This window comes from Grammomys surdaster, unplaced genomic scaffold, assembly GCF_004785775.1.
Source record: "Grammomys surdaster isolate TR1022 unplaced genomic scaffold, NIH_TR_1.0 125846, whole genome shotgun sequence".
Lineage (NCBI taxonomy): Eukaryota > Metazoa > Chordata > Mammalia > Rodentia > Muridae > Grammomys > Grammomys surdaster.
The window spans coordinates 1,450,343-1,465,213 of NW_021620672.1; the positions used below are offsets into that span (position 1 = coordinate 1,450,343).

Sequence of the window (14,871 nt, forward strand, 5' to 3'; positions counted from 1 at the left end):
CTGCCCAGTGCCTGTCCAGGCTAGACTTCTGAGGCCTGGCCTATTACTTCCTCCTTCTAACAGAAGAATGGTTGCATGTTTTAATGCCTTTTCAGGTCAGAGGAAACTCAGACCCCCAGCAGAATACAGAGAAGCTTCTTTCTTTCTTTCTTTCTTTCTTTCTTTCTTTCTTTCTTTTCTTTCTTTCTTTCTTTCTTTCTTTCTTTCTTTCTTTCTCTTTTCTTTTCCTTTCTTTCTTTTTTTTTTTTGTTTTCTGTTTTGTTTTGTTTTTTTCGAGACAGGGTTTCTCTGTGTAGCCCGGGCTGTCCTGGAACTCACTCTGTAGACCAGGCTGGCCTCGAACTCAGAAATCCGCCTGCCTCTGCCTCCCTCTGCCTCCCGAGTGCTGGGATTAAAGGTGTGCGCCACCACCGCCCGTCTGAGAAGCTTCTTTCATGTGTGGGATTTGTGTACATACAGGTTTATGTGAACACATATAGGAGATGTATGTTCACCTATGGGCACAATTGTGTTAAGGTCAGACATCGACACTGGGTGTCCTCCTCCAACTGTTTTGTTTTCTTTTGTTTTGTTTTGTTTTGTTTTGTTTTGTTTTGTTTTGTTTAGGCAGGGTGTGGAGGCTTGAATGAAAATGGTCCATAGGCCCATAGGGAGTAGAACAATTAGGAGGTGTGGCCTTGTTGAAGTAGGTGTGGCTTTGTTGGCGAAAGTGGGTGGGTGGTGAGTGGGAGGGGAGACTTGGTGTGTGTGTGTGTGGGGGGGTGCTTTGAGGTTTCAGAAGCTCACACCAGGCTCAGTGTCGTTATTTCTTCCTGCTGCCTGATGGTTCAGATGTAGAACTCTGAGCTACTTCTTCAGTACCATGTCTGCCTGCATGCTGCCAAGCTCCCTGCCATAAATGAAAATAGACTGAACCTCTGAACAGTAAGGCAGCCCCAATGAAATGTTTTCCTTTATAAAGAGTTGCTGTGGAAAAAAACCAAAAACAGAGCAGCTGTGGTCATGATGTCTCTTCACAGCAATAGAACACTGACTAAGACACAGGGTCTCATGTAGGTACTAGACTCAAGCTTGATATATATATACATATGATATATATATATATATATATATATATATATATATATATATATATCATATATATGATATATGATATATATGATATCATATATATCATATGTATATATATATAGTCAAGGATAACCTTGAACGGCTGATCCTCCTGCCTCTGTCTCCCAAGTGCTGGGACTATCAGCATAGACCTCCACAAAGTTTTATGTAGTATTAGGCATCAAACCCAGTGTTTCAAACATGCTAAGCGAGCGCCCTAACAACTGAGCTATATCCCCAGAACTCTTCCACTTTATGTTTTGTTACAGGGTCTCTCACTGAACCTAGGCCTCATCAGTTTGGCTAGACTGCTGGCCAGACAGTATCTGGGATGCTCCTGTCTCTGCCTCCCCAGCATTGTGATGACAGGTGTGCATCAACATGCTCCACTGTTTTCCTGTGGATGCCGAGGACCCAGCACCAGCTCCTCAGACATGTACTACCAGAACTTTGCCCACTGGGCCATCTCCACAGCACCAGGACCTTCCTTCTCTGGCCTGTTTGACCCTGGGATGGTGAAGGAACTATGGTGCATAGAGCTAAACCACAGGATGACTAAAAAGAGCTCTAGGTAACAGATGGTTGTCACTTCAGCAAGACTATATCAGCCAGGCTATGTATCAGCTACTGTTAAAAGCAGTCCTTAGCCGGGCGGTGGTGGCAGCACTTGGGAGGCAGAGGCAGGCAGATTTCTGAGTTCAAGGCCAGCCTGGTCTACAGAGTGAGTTCCAGGACAGCCAGGACTACACAGAGAAATCCTGTCTAGAAAAAAACAAAAAACCAAAAAAAAAAAAAAAAAAAAAAAAAAAGCAGTCCTCAGCCAGGTGATGGTGGCACACATCTTTAATCCCAGCACTCAGGAGACAGAAAGGCAAGTGGATCTCTGAGTTTGAGGCCAGCGTGATCTACAAAGTAAGCTCCAGGACTGCAAAGGCTGCACAGAGAAACCTTAAGTTAAAAAGAAAGAAAAAAAAAGTAGTCCTCAATGGTGCTGTAGTAGCCAAAATCTGATAATTAAGGAGGTAGTTTTATTCAGGCTGGGATGATCAGACACCATTCTTTATTGAGGAATACCTCAAAGAGAGCCTGGGGTTTGTAGTGGCAAGTCTTAGAAAGGCACCATCCCCCTAGGCTATAGGAGTCACAAGGAAGAATGGAAATGGGTTTTCTGAAGAGAACCATGAGATTTACATGGCCCTTTGTAGTCAGTTCATCATTTCTGAAATATACAGTATCAGAGGCATTCTGTCACCACGACTGCTGAACTTGCATAAGACTCCTAGAAAGCACTACTCTGAAGTGCTCAACTTCTGTTCAAGGTGTCTTCCATCAGTGAACATCTCCAGTGAACATAAACCTCCTGGATATCTTCATGGACTAAGTTGAGTCTGTGCATTTGATTTCAGTTCTGAGGACTGAACTTGCAATCTTAGAACATGCAGTCCTCCTGCCCCGGCTTCTCAAGTGTTGATATTACGAGTATGTACTACTACACCCAGATCTCTCTCTTGTTGCTGTGTCTCCTTTAAAGACCAGTTGAACCTTCTGTTGAGAAGTGAGTTGTTTTAAGGTCTTCGGGGTAGATGGCTATCTGGGTGTGATGTCTCTGACTATAATCCCAGAATTTGAGACACTGGGGCAGGAGGGTCATTATGAGATTGACATCACCCTGGGCTAGACACGGTCCCAAAAAAAAATCCCACATAATAAAATAAATAAAAGATGGATGCCTGAGATAGAGAAGTAATAATAGTACAAAAGGCTGATTACAAGCTGGCAAAATAGCTCTGAGGAGAAAAGTAGTGGCTATGCAAGCCTGGCTGCCTGGGTTCGAGTCCTGGGACCTATAATAGAAAGAAAACTGACACCCAAAAGTTGTCCTCTAACCTTTCCACATGTACCATGGCGTACGTGCGCGTACACACACACACACACACACACACACACACACACACAATTATAACAATAAAATTTTAGAAGAGGTACTTTACAATAAAAATCCTTTAGTTGGACCCTGAAAAATAGTTCAGTAGAGTTCAATGTCGGCAGAAATAAAACTATCCCTCTAGCATTCCTTGTGTTCCCTAAAGCTGAGAGACGATGATTTTGCTGATGTCCCTGGTCCTGCTTCTTCTATATAAGAACTTACATGCCCTGAGATTTCGGCTAGACTCCTTAGTGGTACAGACAATGACTATGAGCTCTATGTACCAAGTTCATTGGTACTCAGTGACTTGTCCAGGGACAATTGTTGCCTGCCACTCATGGTCTGCTGAGGTGTTTGATCCATGAAGGTTAACTCCAGATTGAAGTTTCCATTTGCACAACCTCCAGAGGTTCTTGGAGATAGGTCAGATGCAAGGCAACCTAAACTCTTGCTAGGGATCTGGGTTTTAATTCCTGATGATGCCAGTCTAGGCCAGTTGTGGGGAAAGCAAAACATTGAGTTAGTGAACTATGAAAGAAAACTGGAGAAATGGAGAATGTGGTACAGATGGACAATTTGGGCAAGGAAACAAGATACAGTCCAATTTCAAGACAGGGGGAAAACACTTTTTCCTTGAAGAATACCTTTTTAAGCAACTGAGGTTGACTTTATAGGCCCAACGCTTAATGCTCCCCTGGGAAAATGAACTTGGTACATAGAGCTCATAGACCCCTTGGCCTTATAGGAAGGTGTATACACTTAAGGAAGGTGTATTCCTGGCAAATGTGTTCAAATGTATAGGTTCTGGAAGTGAATCTGATGTCAGCTCATTGGTTGGCTTTCAAGTCCAAAGAGGTTTTCAGTAACTGGGTATTTTAATTATACATTATAATCTGACTACTTGGGAGGAAGAGGAAGGAAGAGTGGGAGTTTGACGTCATCCTCCACTAACTAAAGTGCTTTAGATCAGACTGAGCTAAAGCTAAAGTTCAATTTGAAGCCAGGTTGTGGTGCACGCCTTTAATCCCAGCACTTGGGAGGCAGAAACAAGCAAATCTCTGAGTTTGAGGCCAGCCTGGTCTACAGAGTGAGTTCCAGGACAGCCAGGGCTACACAGAGAAGCCCTGTCTCGAAAAACCAAACAAATAAAAAAATAAAATAAATAAAATAAAAATAAATTAAAAAATGAAAGACTACTTTGGGATTGTTTATTGAAGTTTGATCATTTCTGATTAAATGAGCATCATTCTCAAATATGATGATCCAAACTAGGTCTTGAGCATATCCTGTCAACAAGGATGGCAGATTGTATCAAAGCCACACAAATTACTATATTGCTATGAAATTACAACTATTCAATGAGTGTAGTCAAATTTTGGAAAGGTCAGAGAATAGCTATTTAGAGACTCTCAAATGGTTCACTTGACCAAAGCATGACATGCCAAATTGTTCCAGGTTGAGAGAAAAGAGAAACCAGTTCCTTACAAAGCCAGGAAATAAACCAATTTAAACATCACCAAATATGTCAACCAAAACCAATCATTATGATTCACTCTAATTTTTGTGACTATGACAAACATCTAACCAAGAAGCAACACAGGGGAAGAAGGCTTTATTTCAATTTACAGTTCCAGGTGATGAATCATTATTACAGGTAAATCAAGACAAGAACTCCAGTGGCTAGTCACACCACATCTGCAGTGGCTATTCTTGGTTGCTAACCTGACTACATCTGCAATTAACGAAAATCCAAAAATTGAGGGCCAAACTTCTGAAGGATTTTTGTTTAGTTTGAACATGCCTTTAATCCGGATTGAGTGGGGGTGGGAAGAGGAGAAAAGACACACCTTTAATCTGAGCCACACCTTCTGCTGGAGTCCTGCATTTTGCTCTTTGCTTGTTTGCACCTTGCTAGCAAGTCGGTTCTCAGGATCCCAGTGTCTACTGAAGACTGGCTAAGGCATCCAGCCTTGTGAACTGAGAAACTTCTGGAATCTTGGATTTTTCTGCTCATAGCCAGCCATTGTTAGATTACTTCGTAAGGTATCTTAAGATTGAAAGTTTAGGACTTGGAAATCTTTGGAAGAGCTCACTTAGGGAGGACCAATACCTTCTCATTTCAACAGACATCCAAATTCTAGCTTTGCAATAGCAGATGTGAGACTAAAGCCCATTTTACATTTTAATTTTTCAAATTTATTTTCTGTGTACGAATGTCTTGCCTGTATCGATGGATGCGCAGCACGCACATGTCTGGTGCCCTTGGAGATCAGAAGAAAGCAATTTAGCCCCTAAAGTTCTTAGTAAAAAGTTTCACAAAGAAAGCCAGTGAGATGGATCAGCAAGTAAAGACACCTGCCTCAAGATCTGAGGTCCACCAAGACCGCCATGGTAGAAGGAGAGAACCAAAGCACACTGTCCTCTGACCTCTACCTCATGTGCACCCCAGAAAGTGTATCTCTAGCAACCGCCCCCTTCTTCCTTAGAAACCTCAGGGAACCACCCGTGAGCCTGCCACGTTCAAGTCTCGTCTGTCGTCTAGAACTTTCTCAGCAAGTTGGTCCTCTCCAGCTACAATCCACCATTTTCTCTGTGCTCTGTCGTCTCATTGTTTCTACCTTGACTTCTTGAAATCACGTCTGAGGCTCTCTGACCCCCGACTGCTTCTTCACTGGTGACCCTCTCCCTGAAGCTGTTGCTGCACCTAGCAGGTTCTCCTCAGGCCTCGAGTCTCCTCCCCTTCTTTAGACTGTTGATTGGTCTTTCCCTAAGTTGTGCCTGTGTGACACAAAGCTTTCCTGGTTTTCCTCCTGGCTTCTGATTGCTTCCAGATAATGCCCATCTAAGTAAATAGCCCTGCCATCCAAACAGTTTCCCAGATCAAAACCAGTTCTCTTCCTGGAGTCTTCATTCTTTCTTATCTCCATCAAATCACCACACAGTGCCTTCTACCAATGTCACTGTCACCAATCCTAGCCTAGACTCCATTACCTCTTACCTGACTTGAGAGTAGCTTCTTACTGGTCTCACTGTCTATAACCTGGCCCTCCTGTGGTTCCATGTCTGTCTGATTAGAGAGGTGTTTTGAACTCCTAAGTACACATCTGGACGAGGTATTGGAAGACAGCTCTGCGGCGTGCTGCTTGCTCAGCAGGAGCCAGGCTTTGGGTTTGGATTTTACCGTGAGCACTGCACTGGGGTTGGGGGTGAGGGCTGGAGACAATGACAAACCACAAAAAACAAGCTCATCTGCACATGTCATTCAATGACAACGTTTCAATGTGTACCTACCCACCCTCCCAGTACATCCATGCTGAAGTCCAGGCTCCTTAGCACCAAGGACATAGGTTTTCAATGATTACAGCTTTGCTTATCTTTCCAGTTTTATCTATTCCCTTCCTCCCCACCCCCAAGTCTAAGCTCTACTCACACAACTACTTGTACCTAGGCTGGTCCTCTAACTCACCATGCTTTCTGTGCTCCTTTCATGTTTCCCGTTGAACATGAACCCCATTAGCCAATGTACCAGGTCTCTTACAAGCTTCGTGTCTCCTTCTCCTGTAATTGTCCATCCGCCCCAGTGTCTTTCCTGGATGCTGAGGGGAGCTAGGTATCAGCCAGGGCTTCCTTGCCATCATTCGAGGTCATCGTTTACTTTCAAGAAGCATCTGCCAAATAAACAAATTCTAATGAGATTTGGAGCAGGTTTGGTGAGTCTGAGGGTGTGGACAGGTGGGTGGATGGGAAGGGAAGCAAACAGGATTGCTGGAGAGTTCAAACTTCAAGAGCAGAACCATTGTGAAAACTGCAGTGTCCATGTGAGGGGACTGTATCTGATAAGGCAAGCTGCAGTGATACAGCCAGGTGAATGAAGGCACTGGGCGGGGTGAGAGGGAAGCCATGAGTCAGGCTCCAAAGTCCTTTCCTAGAGGGTCTAATTAAGGCAGGGAAGTGCCTCTATCCTGTGGCCTAGCTTCAACAAGGAAGAGGAGGAGATGGCAGGATGGGATGTTTACACAGGACCAGCACTGGCTCTAGGGAGACAATGACAGCAACAACCTGGACTTAAGACCCTGTGTTCTATGGCCACGACACAGGAAAACAAAGGGCTCCTGAGAACATTTCAAAATGAAGATGCAGAGCTTTCCAGAAAGTGGCATGTCCAGAGAAATAGTTTAGTAGAAACAGCTTTCCAGGGGCCCCCCAAGAGAATATGGAAAATAGCCTGACTCTGTAAGAGGCCACCACGTTTGGGAAGGCAGCTAACAAGAGCTGTCCTGCATCTTCTCCCTGTAACTGTGGGTGGAAGATGACTGAAGCCTTTGGCCCTTTGCAAGTGAAATTCACCAGAGCCTGGCTAGTTTCCCTTGAAGTTTTCAACATGTCCGATATGAGCTATGCTTGGTTGAATGGATTTTAAGTGTTAATATGCTAATTTTGCTTGTTCTTTGTTAATTGAGACAAGTCTGTCTGACCACTGCACATCCTGAAGAACGAATTTTTCATTTTCTCCCTCTACTTCCAAGTGCTAGGATTGCAGGTGTGCACTAGTATTCCAGACTGACACATGCGCACATGCTGACACAGATTGGGGGAGGGGGGAGGGGGAGGTTGTTGAGACAAGATCTTGCTATGTGGCACTAGAAACCTGGAACTCACTACTTAGATCAGGTTGGCTTCAAATTTACAGTCTCTGCTTTCCTAGAACTAGGATTATAGTGTAACAGGTTCCCAAACCTTAGCACAACCGATGCCATGATGAAAGTACCATTCAGGCCTTGAGACCCAGGACATAGGCAGCAACATCTGCCAAAATGAGAACAAAGATCTAATCCATCAAAGTCCATAGTTCTGGGAAAGTCCATAAAGGTATTAATCTTGGTTTTGGCTTCTGTAGTTCTGCTTCTGGATGACTGTTCTTGCTAACTGAGGTGTATCAACCCAGGGTATGGTTTTTGTGTGCCTGTGCTTAAAGTGGGGGAGCCATTGGGATGTTAAATAAATAAATAAATAAATAAATAAATAAATAAATAAATTCACCTGAGAAAGGCTCAGGACTGTACTTGGGTCCCAAACATCCAGTGTAGTCATCATCTGGTAATAAAGACTTTCTATCTGCTTGAACCCATGTCTGGGTGACAGTCTCTGTGGTAGATACTTCACACAATAGGCATGTGCTATCTTCTCTATCTCCCTCATCTTTGTCTCATTTCTCTGTGTGCACACAAGCTACCCAGGACTGAACCCAGGACCTACCATACATACACTATAGCCTGAACTACACCCCTCAGCCCTACTAGAGGGTTTCAGCAACCCTCATCTACTGTATTTGAGGAATTCCTCCAGCCCTTCACTCTGATCTTCTTATCACAGTTACAGTGATCAAAGACCTTTAAAAAATGTCAAAGCCTGTCCCTTTCCTGCTCCAAATCCTATGGATAGTGTGCTTCTCTCAGGTAGCGAAGTCTTCACAGGAGGCTCACATCGCCTTCCTTCCTTCAGGGAGCCACTTCCTTAGCACACTGTAGCTGTCCAATATCCTGTCACATTGTAAGTCGATAGCAAAGGAGCACGCGTGTAGCATTTTTGTGTACCAGACTCTGTCATCTGATCTCACTACATTCGTTCGTTCGTTCGTTCGTTCGTTCGTTCGTTCATTCATTCATTCATTCATTCATAGACAGGGTTTTTCACACAGTCCAGGCTGGCCTGAATCTGTGAAGTCCGGGATGACCTTGAACTCTCTTGAGTTTACCTCCAAGTGTTGAGATTACAGGCATGCACCACTACACTCCGCTTTGGAAAAAGTAGGATTTGTACCCTGGTTGGATCTTGTTTCTTTGAAATATTTCATCACTTTTTTCCCCCTGTCAAGAGATGCCAAAATGAAGTTACAGGTTCTCCATAAGCATGATAGAACCCATTTGAACAGTTTTGATCCCTCCGCAGATTTAAAAATTTAAGACTTGAGGAAGTAGACGTGTGTTCCTCCAGGAACACGCAAGCGAGGGGCACGTAGACGACGATTCCAGCTCCGCTTCTGCTTTTTGCAGTGCCCCCAGCTCTTCAACTTGCCTACGATTTAGGCGTCCTGAGTCCTCCCGGCAGCCCGGGGGCGCCCGAGTACGCAGAGGGCGTTGCGGCGCCGCCCGACGTCCCGCCTTAGGCGGCTGCGCAGTGCGCACGTCAAAGCCGGGCTCAGGCCGGAGCTGGGCGCGGGGCGCCAGGAGCCGCGCGGCCTGAGAGAGTCCGGGGCTTCAGTAGTCGCCCGAAGGCTGAGGCAACCTCGGAGGCGAAGGCAGTGCCGGACCTCACAGCCACAGCCACAGCCCGACCGAGCGCAGCAGCGCGGCCGCCACAGCAGGAACCCCTGGGCCACCGTCCGCCCGCGCAGCCGCCGCCGCCGCCGCGGGAGCCCGTCGCCCGGAGCAGCTGCGGGCGGAGGACAACGGAGGGCCGGAGCGTCCGAGCCGCGCCGCGGGGACCGAGCGAGCAGCCCGAGGCGGCGGCGGCCGAGGACGGGGACGGAGACGACGCGGAGAGGGAGCTCCCTGGCCCGGCCCAGCCCCGTGAGTGATCCCCTGGCCCGGCCCTGCTCGCGACGCGGACGCCCGCCGGCTTCCGCCCGACCCGCCTCCATTTTCCCGGGTGGCGGCGGCGGGAGCGGCCCGGGGCAGCCGGAGCTCCGGGCGCCGCCCTTATCCTCGCTGGTACTAGGCTCCCAGGGCCTGCCGGCCAGGGCTGCAGCTAACCTGGGGCGAGCTGGTCCGGCCAGCTGTCACTCCCGTCGCACCGGGAACTCCGAGCACCTAGCCCCGGGCTCCGCGTAGCCTCCCAGTTGGTGGGACGCAGGCACTATCTTTGTAGGGAACCTTTCAGGAAAATGCCTAACTGATTTCTGGCTAGGAATTGTGCGGTCCGCGCGTTCCCGGGTTCGGTTGGAGCAATCCAAAGCGCCGACTGCGTGCCGGTGGCCGGAGCGACTCCGAGGTGAACCCGGCCCGGAGGTGCCCTCCCCCGGAGAGCTTTAACGCCGCGATGTGAGAGATAAGACGAGTACACAAATAGCTAAAATACCAGGCAGGAGGGGATAGATAAGTTCCGTTTAGGGACTACCAATTGCTGGAAAGGTGTTCCGGGGAGACGGGACCTGTCGATCGTTTCCGCCTTCCCACGAACCTGGGAGGCTTCCTGGGCGAGGCGGTGCTAAACCGGGTCTAGAAGGCTCGATTGGATTCGGGAGGAGAAGGGGGTTGCAGAGGAGAAGGGCGTGGAGGGGCAACAAAGCTGGAGGACAAAGGTACAAAGAGCAGGCGAATGTTGCTAATTCCATCACCGGGTGCCGCGATAGGTGGGGTAGACGAAAGGGGCAGTTGGAGTCAGACCTTTGAATGTTGTAGAGGAGCTGTTTGAGCGACCTTCCACGGAAAACTTAGAACTCATTTTTCAGTGACTCATGAGGCCGGAAATGTATGCTAGGACATATTAAAGGCGCTCTTGTGAAAGACAGGCGAGAAGAGAAGGCCACAGTTAGGAGTTGACATTGTTTCTTAAATATAGTGCAGTTTGAGGTCGATTTTGACAGCTTCCGGGATGTTTAAGTAAATCTATGTCTAAGCCAAGAAAAATGCCTTTTTCAGAAAGTGTCACTAGATTCGTGCTTATCTGAAGTAATGAAAAAAAGGTACCTAAATTAACCTTCTCTGCACACAAGGCATTCGCATTGGTGAATTCTCTAAAATTGCATCAGAACTTCTGGATCCCTGTGTTGGAATTAAAAATTAAACTGCGGATGTATAAAAAAAAATAGTAATAGAAACCGAACTGTTACCAACAGTCTAGACAGACAGTTGGACATACCATTTTCTGGAAAGGTAAAAAATTTTCTTGTTAGTTTTCAGTTATGAAAATATTGGAGAAGTTCGAGGCCAGCCTGGTCTACAGAGTGAGTTCCAGGACAGCCAGGGCTACACAGAGAAACCTTGTCTCGAAAAAAACAAAACAAAACAAAAAAGAAAATATTGGAGAGTCAGAAGTGAAAGTTTTTAAGCTCTATTTTATAGGTTTAAAAAAATTAGCAATTAATTAGTAATGACTAAAAGCTTACAATATATGACTTGTAAGAATTGCCTTAGAGCCGGGCGGTAGTGGTGCACGCCTTTAATCCCAGCACTCGGGAGGCAGAGGCAGGTGGATTTCTGAGTTCTAGGCCAGCCAAGGCTACACAGAGAAACCCTGTCTCAAAAAACAAACAAACAAACAAAAAAACACAAAACAGAACAAAAAAAGAATTGCCTTAGACTATTGGTTTTGTAAGTGCTTATATGTACAAGGAAATACCTACTTTTTTCAGCCTTAAATCTTTCTTTAGTACGATCTAGCTGCTGGCGGTGGTAAACACTTTTAGCCTCCGCACGTTGGAGACGGAAGAGTGCCAGACCAGCCAAATAGATCACAGTGAGAGACTCTGTCTTTTTATTTTTATTTTTATTTTTGTTTTTTAAAGTAAGACATAATCTTTGAAACATGAAAGTAGTAGTCCATCTCTCCTTTCTCCACTTCCCCCATCTTCCCCACCCCCATCTTTTGAAACTGTATTTCACTGTAGCTCAGGTCTTCCAACCTGTCATCCTCCTGCTATGGGTTTCTAAGTGCTAGGATTGCAGAACCAACTGGAATTTTTTTGTTTGTTTCAAGTTTTCTTAATCTTGCCACTTAGATTTTGTTGCTGTCAGCATTTTTACATATTTCCTTTCTGGTCTTTTTCTGTGTATTTTCATAAAAATATATTATGTACATTTATTTGTTTATTTATTGGCGTTTTGAAACAGCCTCTTTCTCTGGTCCAAGTTGTCCTGGAATTTGCTTTGGGGGCCAAGCTAGCTTCAAAATTCCAGATAGTTCTCCTGACTCAGCCTCCTAAGTGCTGAGCATGAACCAACAGCACCAGTCTGAAAGTTTTCTAAATGTTTTGTTAAGCTTTTACCTGTCAAGGTTGCACTGTTACCTAAGACTTCTTGTTTGAAGTCTCTTTATTAACTTCTTTTCAAAGTTTGGACCTGATTGCTGCTTATTGAATCTATTTTGTTTGGTAGAATACATGTATGAGGTCATGAGGAATGGAGAAGAGCATACAGATCTCTGCCATGTGAGCAGAAGAACTTTTAGAAGGGCACTGAAGGCCTGGAGAGGTGGCTCGGGGTTAAGAGGGTGTACTGCTCCTGCAGAGGACCTGAGTTCTGCTGCTATTGGGTTCCCAGCATCCAGTTTGGTTTACAACTTCCTGTACAGCTCCAATGAGTCCACATACTCCTGTCTTCCATCTGAATTCATGTTCACATACCCACATATGTACACAATTTACAAAGAAAATTAAAGAAGGACACGATGAAAAGATTATAGTCATGGCTGATATATAATCTGTGGAGCCCTGCCTCCCCTCTGCTCTACTACGGAAAAGTAGTCTACGCTAAGGCTGTCCACAGAGCTAGCTACTTTTTGATCATGACATCAGAAGTCAGCCTAAATTTTTGTTGTTGTTTTTTGTTTTTCGAGACAGGGTTTCTCTGTGTATCTCTGACTATCCTGGAACTCATTTTGTAGACCAGGCTGGCCTCAAACTCAGATCACCTGCTTCTATTCCCAAGGGCTGGGCTTATATGAATCTGTATTGTATATTGCAAATATATATACTGTATAGTATCTTGGTTATTTTCTAATACTCAAAGCTTTTCTCTTGGTCCATTTTTGTTAAGTATAGATTTTTATGGCAATTATTGTTTGTTACCAAGAGCGTAATTTTCCTGAGAAAGTTGATCACTGTTGATACTTGTTCTGCTGGCCTTATAAATATTTACATACAGACACAGACATACAAATTCCCCCTCCCCACAAGCATAAAAGATAAAATTCAGTAGTAGAATTTCAGGTAATGTCTTTTGGTTACCATTGTTGATGTATGTGGGTTGTTTTCTTTTGTTGTTGTTGGGTTTTGGGTTTGTCTTTTTATTTGGTTGGGTTTTTTGTTTTTTGAGACAGGGTTTCTCTGTAACCCTGACTGTCCTGTAACTCAAGCTGTAGACCTGTAGACCAAGGCTGGCTTTGAACTCATTCATTGACATCAACATCCTGTGTGCACACACATATGTGTTGGTGTGTATGGTCCAATGCTGTGCCATTTTTATCTTACAGAGCTTACGTATAGTGTCATTTTAACTCTCCTCAGGAAGAGGAAGATAGACTCTATAGGAGTTGTGAATTTAAACTGGCAGACAAGGGAGAATGGCATGCTGCGAATTGCGAGAGGTCAGTCAGGTGTGAAAGTAACCCCAAAGGAGAGCCTGCCCATGCCATTTGTGTTGGTTGTGTCCAGCGCATACCTTTTCTTTGATTATTTCTTCTAACTTAAAACCTTGTTACTCTTAATACTCAGATTCAGAGCAGATTGTTTCAAGCTGTAGTTTTATGTTTGCTTGTTTATGTGTGTATTTGGGGGGGGGGAATCCAGGCAGAATCTCATTGTAAGCCTAGGTTGTAGCCTTTGACTCACTGTTGTAGACCAGTTTAGTTTCCAGTGCATTGTCTTCCTCCCTCACTTTACCAGCTACTGGCTTATGGGCATGTATCACCACACTCAGTTCTGTGTGTGATGTGTTGTGCATTTTCAGGGCATTTTACAAAGAAAGAAAACCTAGTTAACCAATGTTTAGTGGCAGCCTGGTTTTATTTAGCAATTATTCTTTGCAGCATTATCCAGTGGGTACATTGTTTAAGACCAAGGAAGTACTATAATGTTAAAACATCACAACTCATTGATTAATTTTGATAAAATGTTTGCTTGAGAAACAAACCATAGGTTTTGTGGCTTGGTGTTAAGTTGCTACTTTATAGCCTTGTCTAATGGCCAATAGCTTGCCTTCTAATAGGGTGCTGTTAATTATATTGGTCGTAGTTCTTCCTCCACAGATTACAAACTTGCTATATTAAGCACAGGAGGAAACAGCCTGAACAGGTTGTGGTTTACAAGTCTTTGTGGCCCACTCTTGGGTTCATGGGATTTGGAGAGCAGGATTAGTTTCGGGTTAAAAGCATTCTGCTTGAACTGGGATCCTTAATCTCCTACAGTGGGTTCTATAACTACAGGCAACCCCTGAGCTCCTTTTTAGCTTAGATTCCTCAGATAGGAATGATGTAATTACATTGAAGAGGCTTGTAGGGATAGTAGACTTGTCATGTACTAACTGTTCAGACATCGTAAGTTTTGTAATGCCAATAATAGACTGTTCTGGGTGGAATAAAACTTCAGAACTTCAGAAACACTCTAGTCAGAATGGTTCTTTCTGCATATGGAAACACTGAAGCCCACTGTAGCTGGAGGCAGTGTTTGGTTAACTTTGCAGGTAGTTTTCTGTAAAGTGCAGCTACTTGCCCAGGGGTGTACAGCTGCTTATGAGCTGTAGGACTGGAACTGGAACTGGGTCTCTTTGCTCTTCTTCATGTAGATTACTTGAGTGGAATTTTTGTACTTTATGCAGTAATGTCTTTAGAGCCTGTCGTTTTAAACATTGACAGAAATTATATTCAGTATATATTAAGTGGTGTTTAACACATAATAGGCATTTTTGTTTTAGCATACAAGTGTTTATAATTAGGTTTGGGTAACAGTCTGAAGATTAAAGGTGAAATAGAGATCAGGGGAAATGAACAAAGATTAATAGATAAAATTGGCATGGCTACCATTTCATGTTGACAGTGTAAGGCAAACGTCTAAGGAGGGTCATGCTGACCCATCATCATTACAGATGGGAAACCAAAGGGAAAGGCTTATCTAGGGT

The 14,871-nt window shown here is 44.7% G+C and overlaps 1 protein-coding gene across 1 annotated transcript in view; it reads left to right on the forward strand.

Moving 5' to 3' along the window:
• Positions 1-9,507: 9,507 nt before the first annotated feature.
• Positions 9,508-14,871, forward strand: part of Cab39 (calcium binding protein 39) — a 61,947-nt gene continuing 56,583 nt past the window's right edge. Inside the window, exon 1 of the mRNA XM_028789575.1 lies at positions 9,508-9,606. The gene's annotated coding sequence lies outside the window, so the exon portion shown is untranslated. The remainder of the gene's footprint in view (positions 9,607-14,871) is intronic.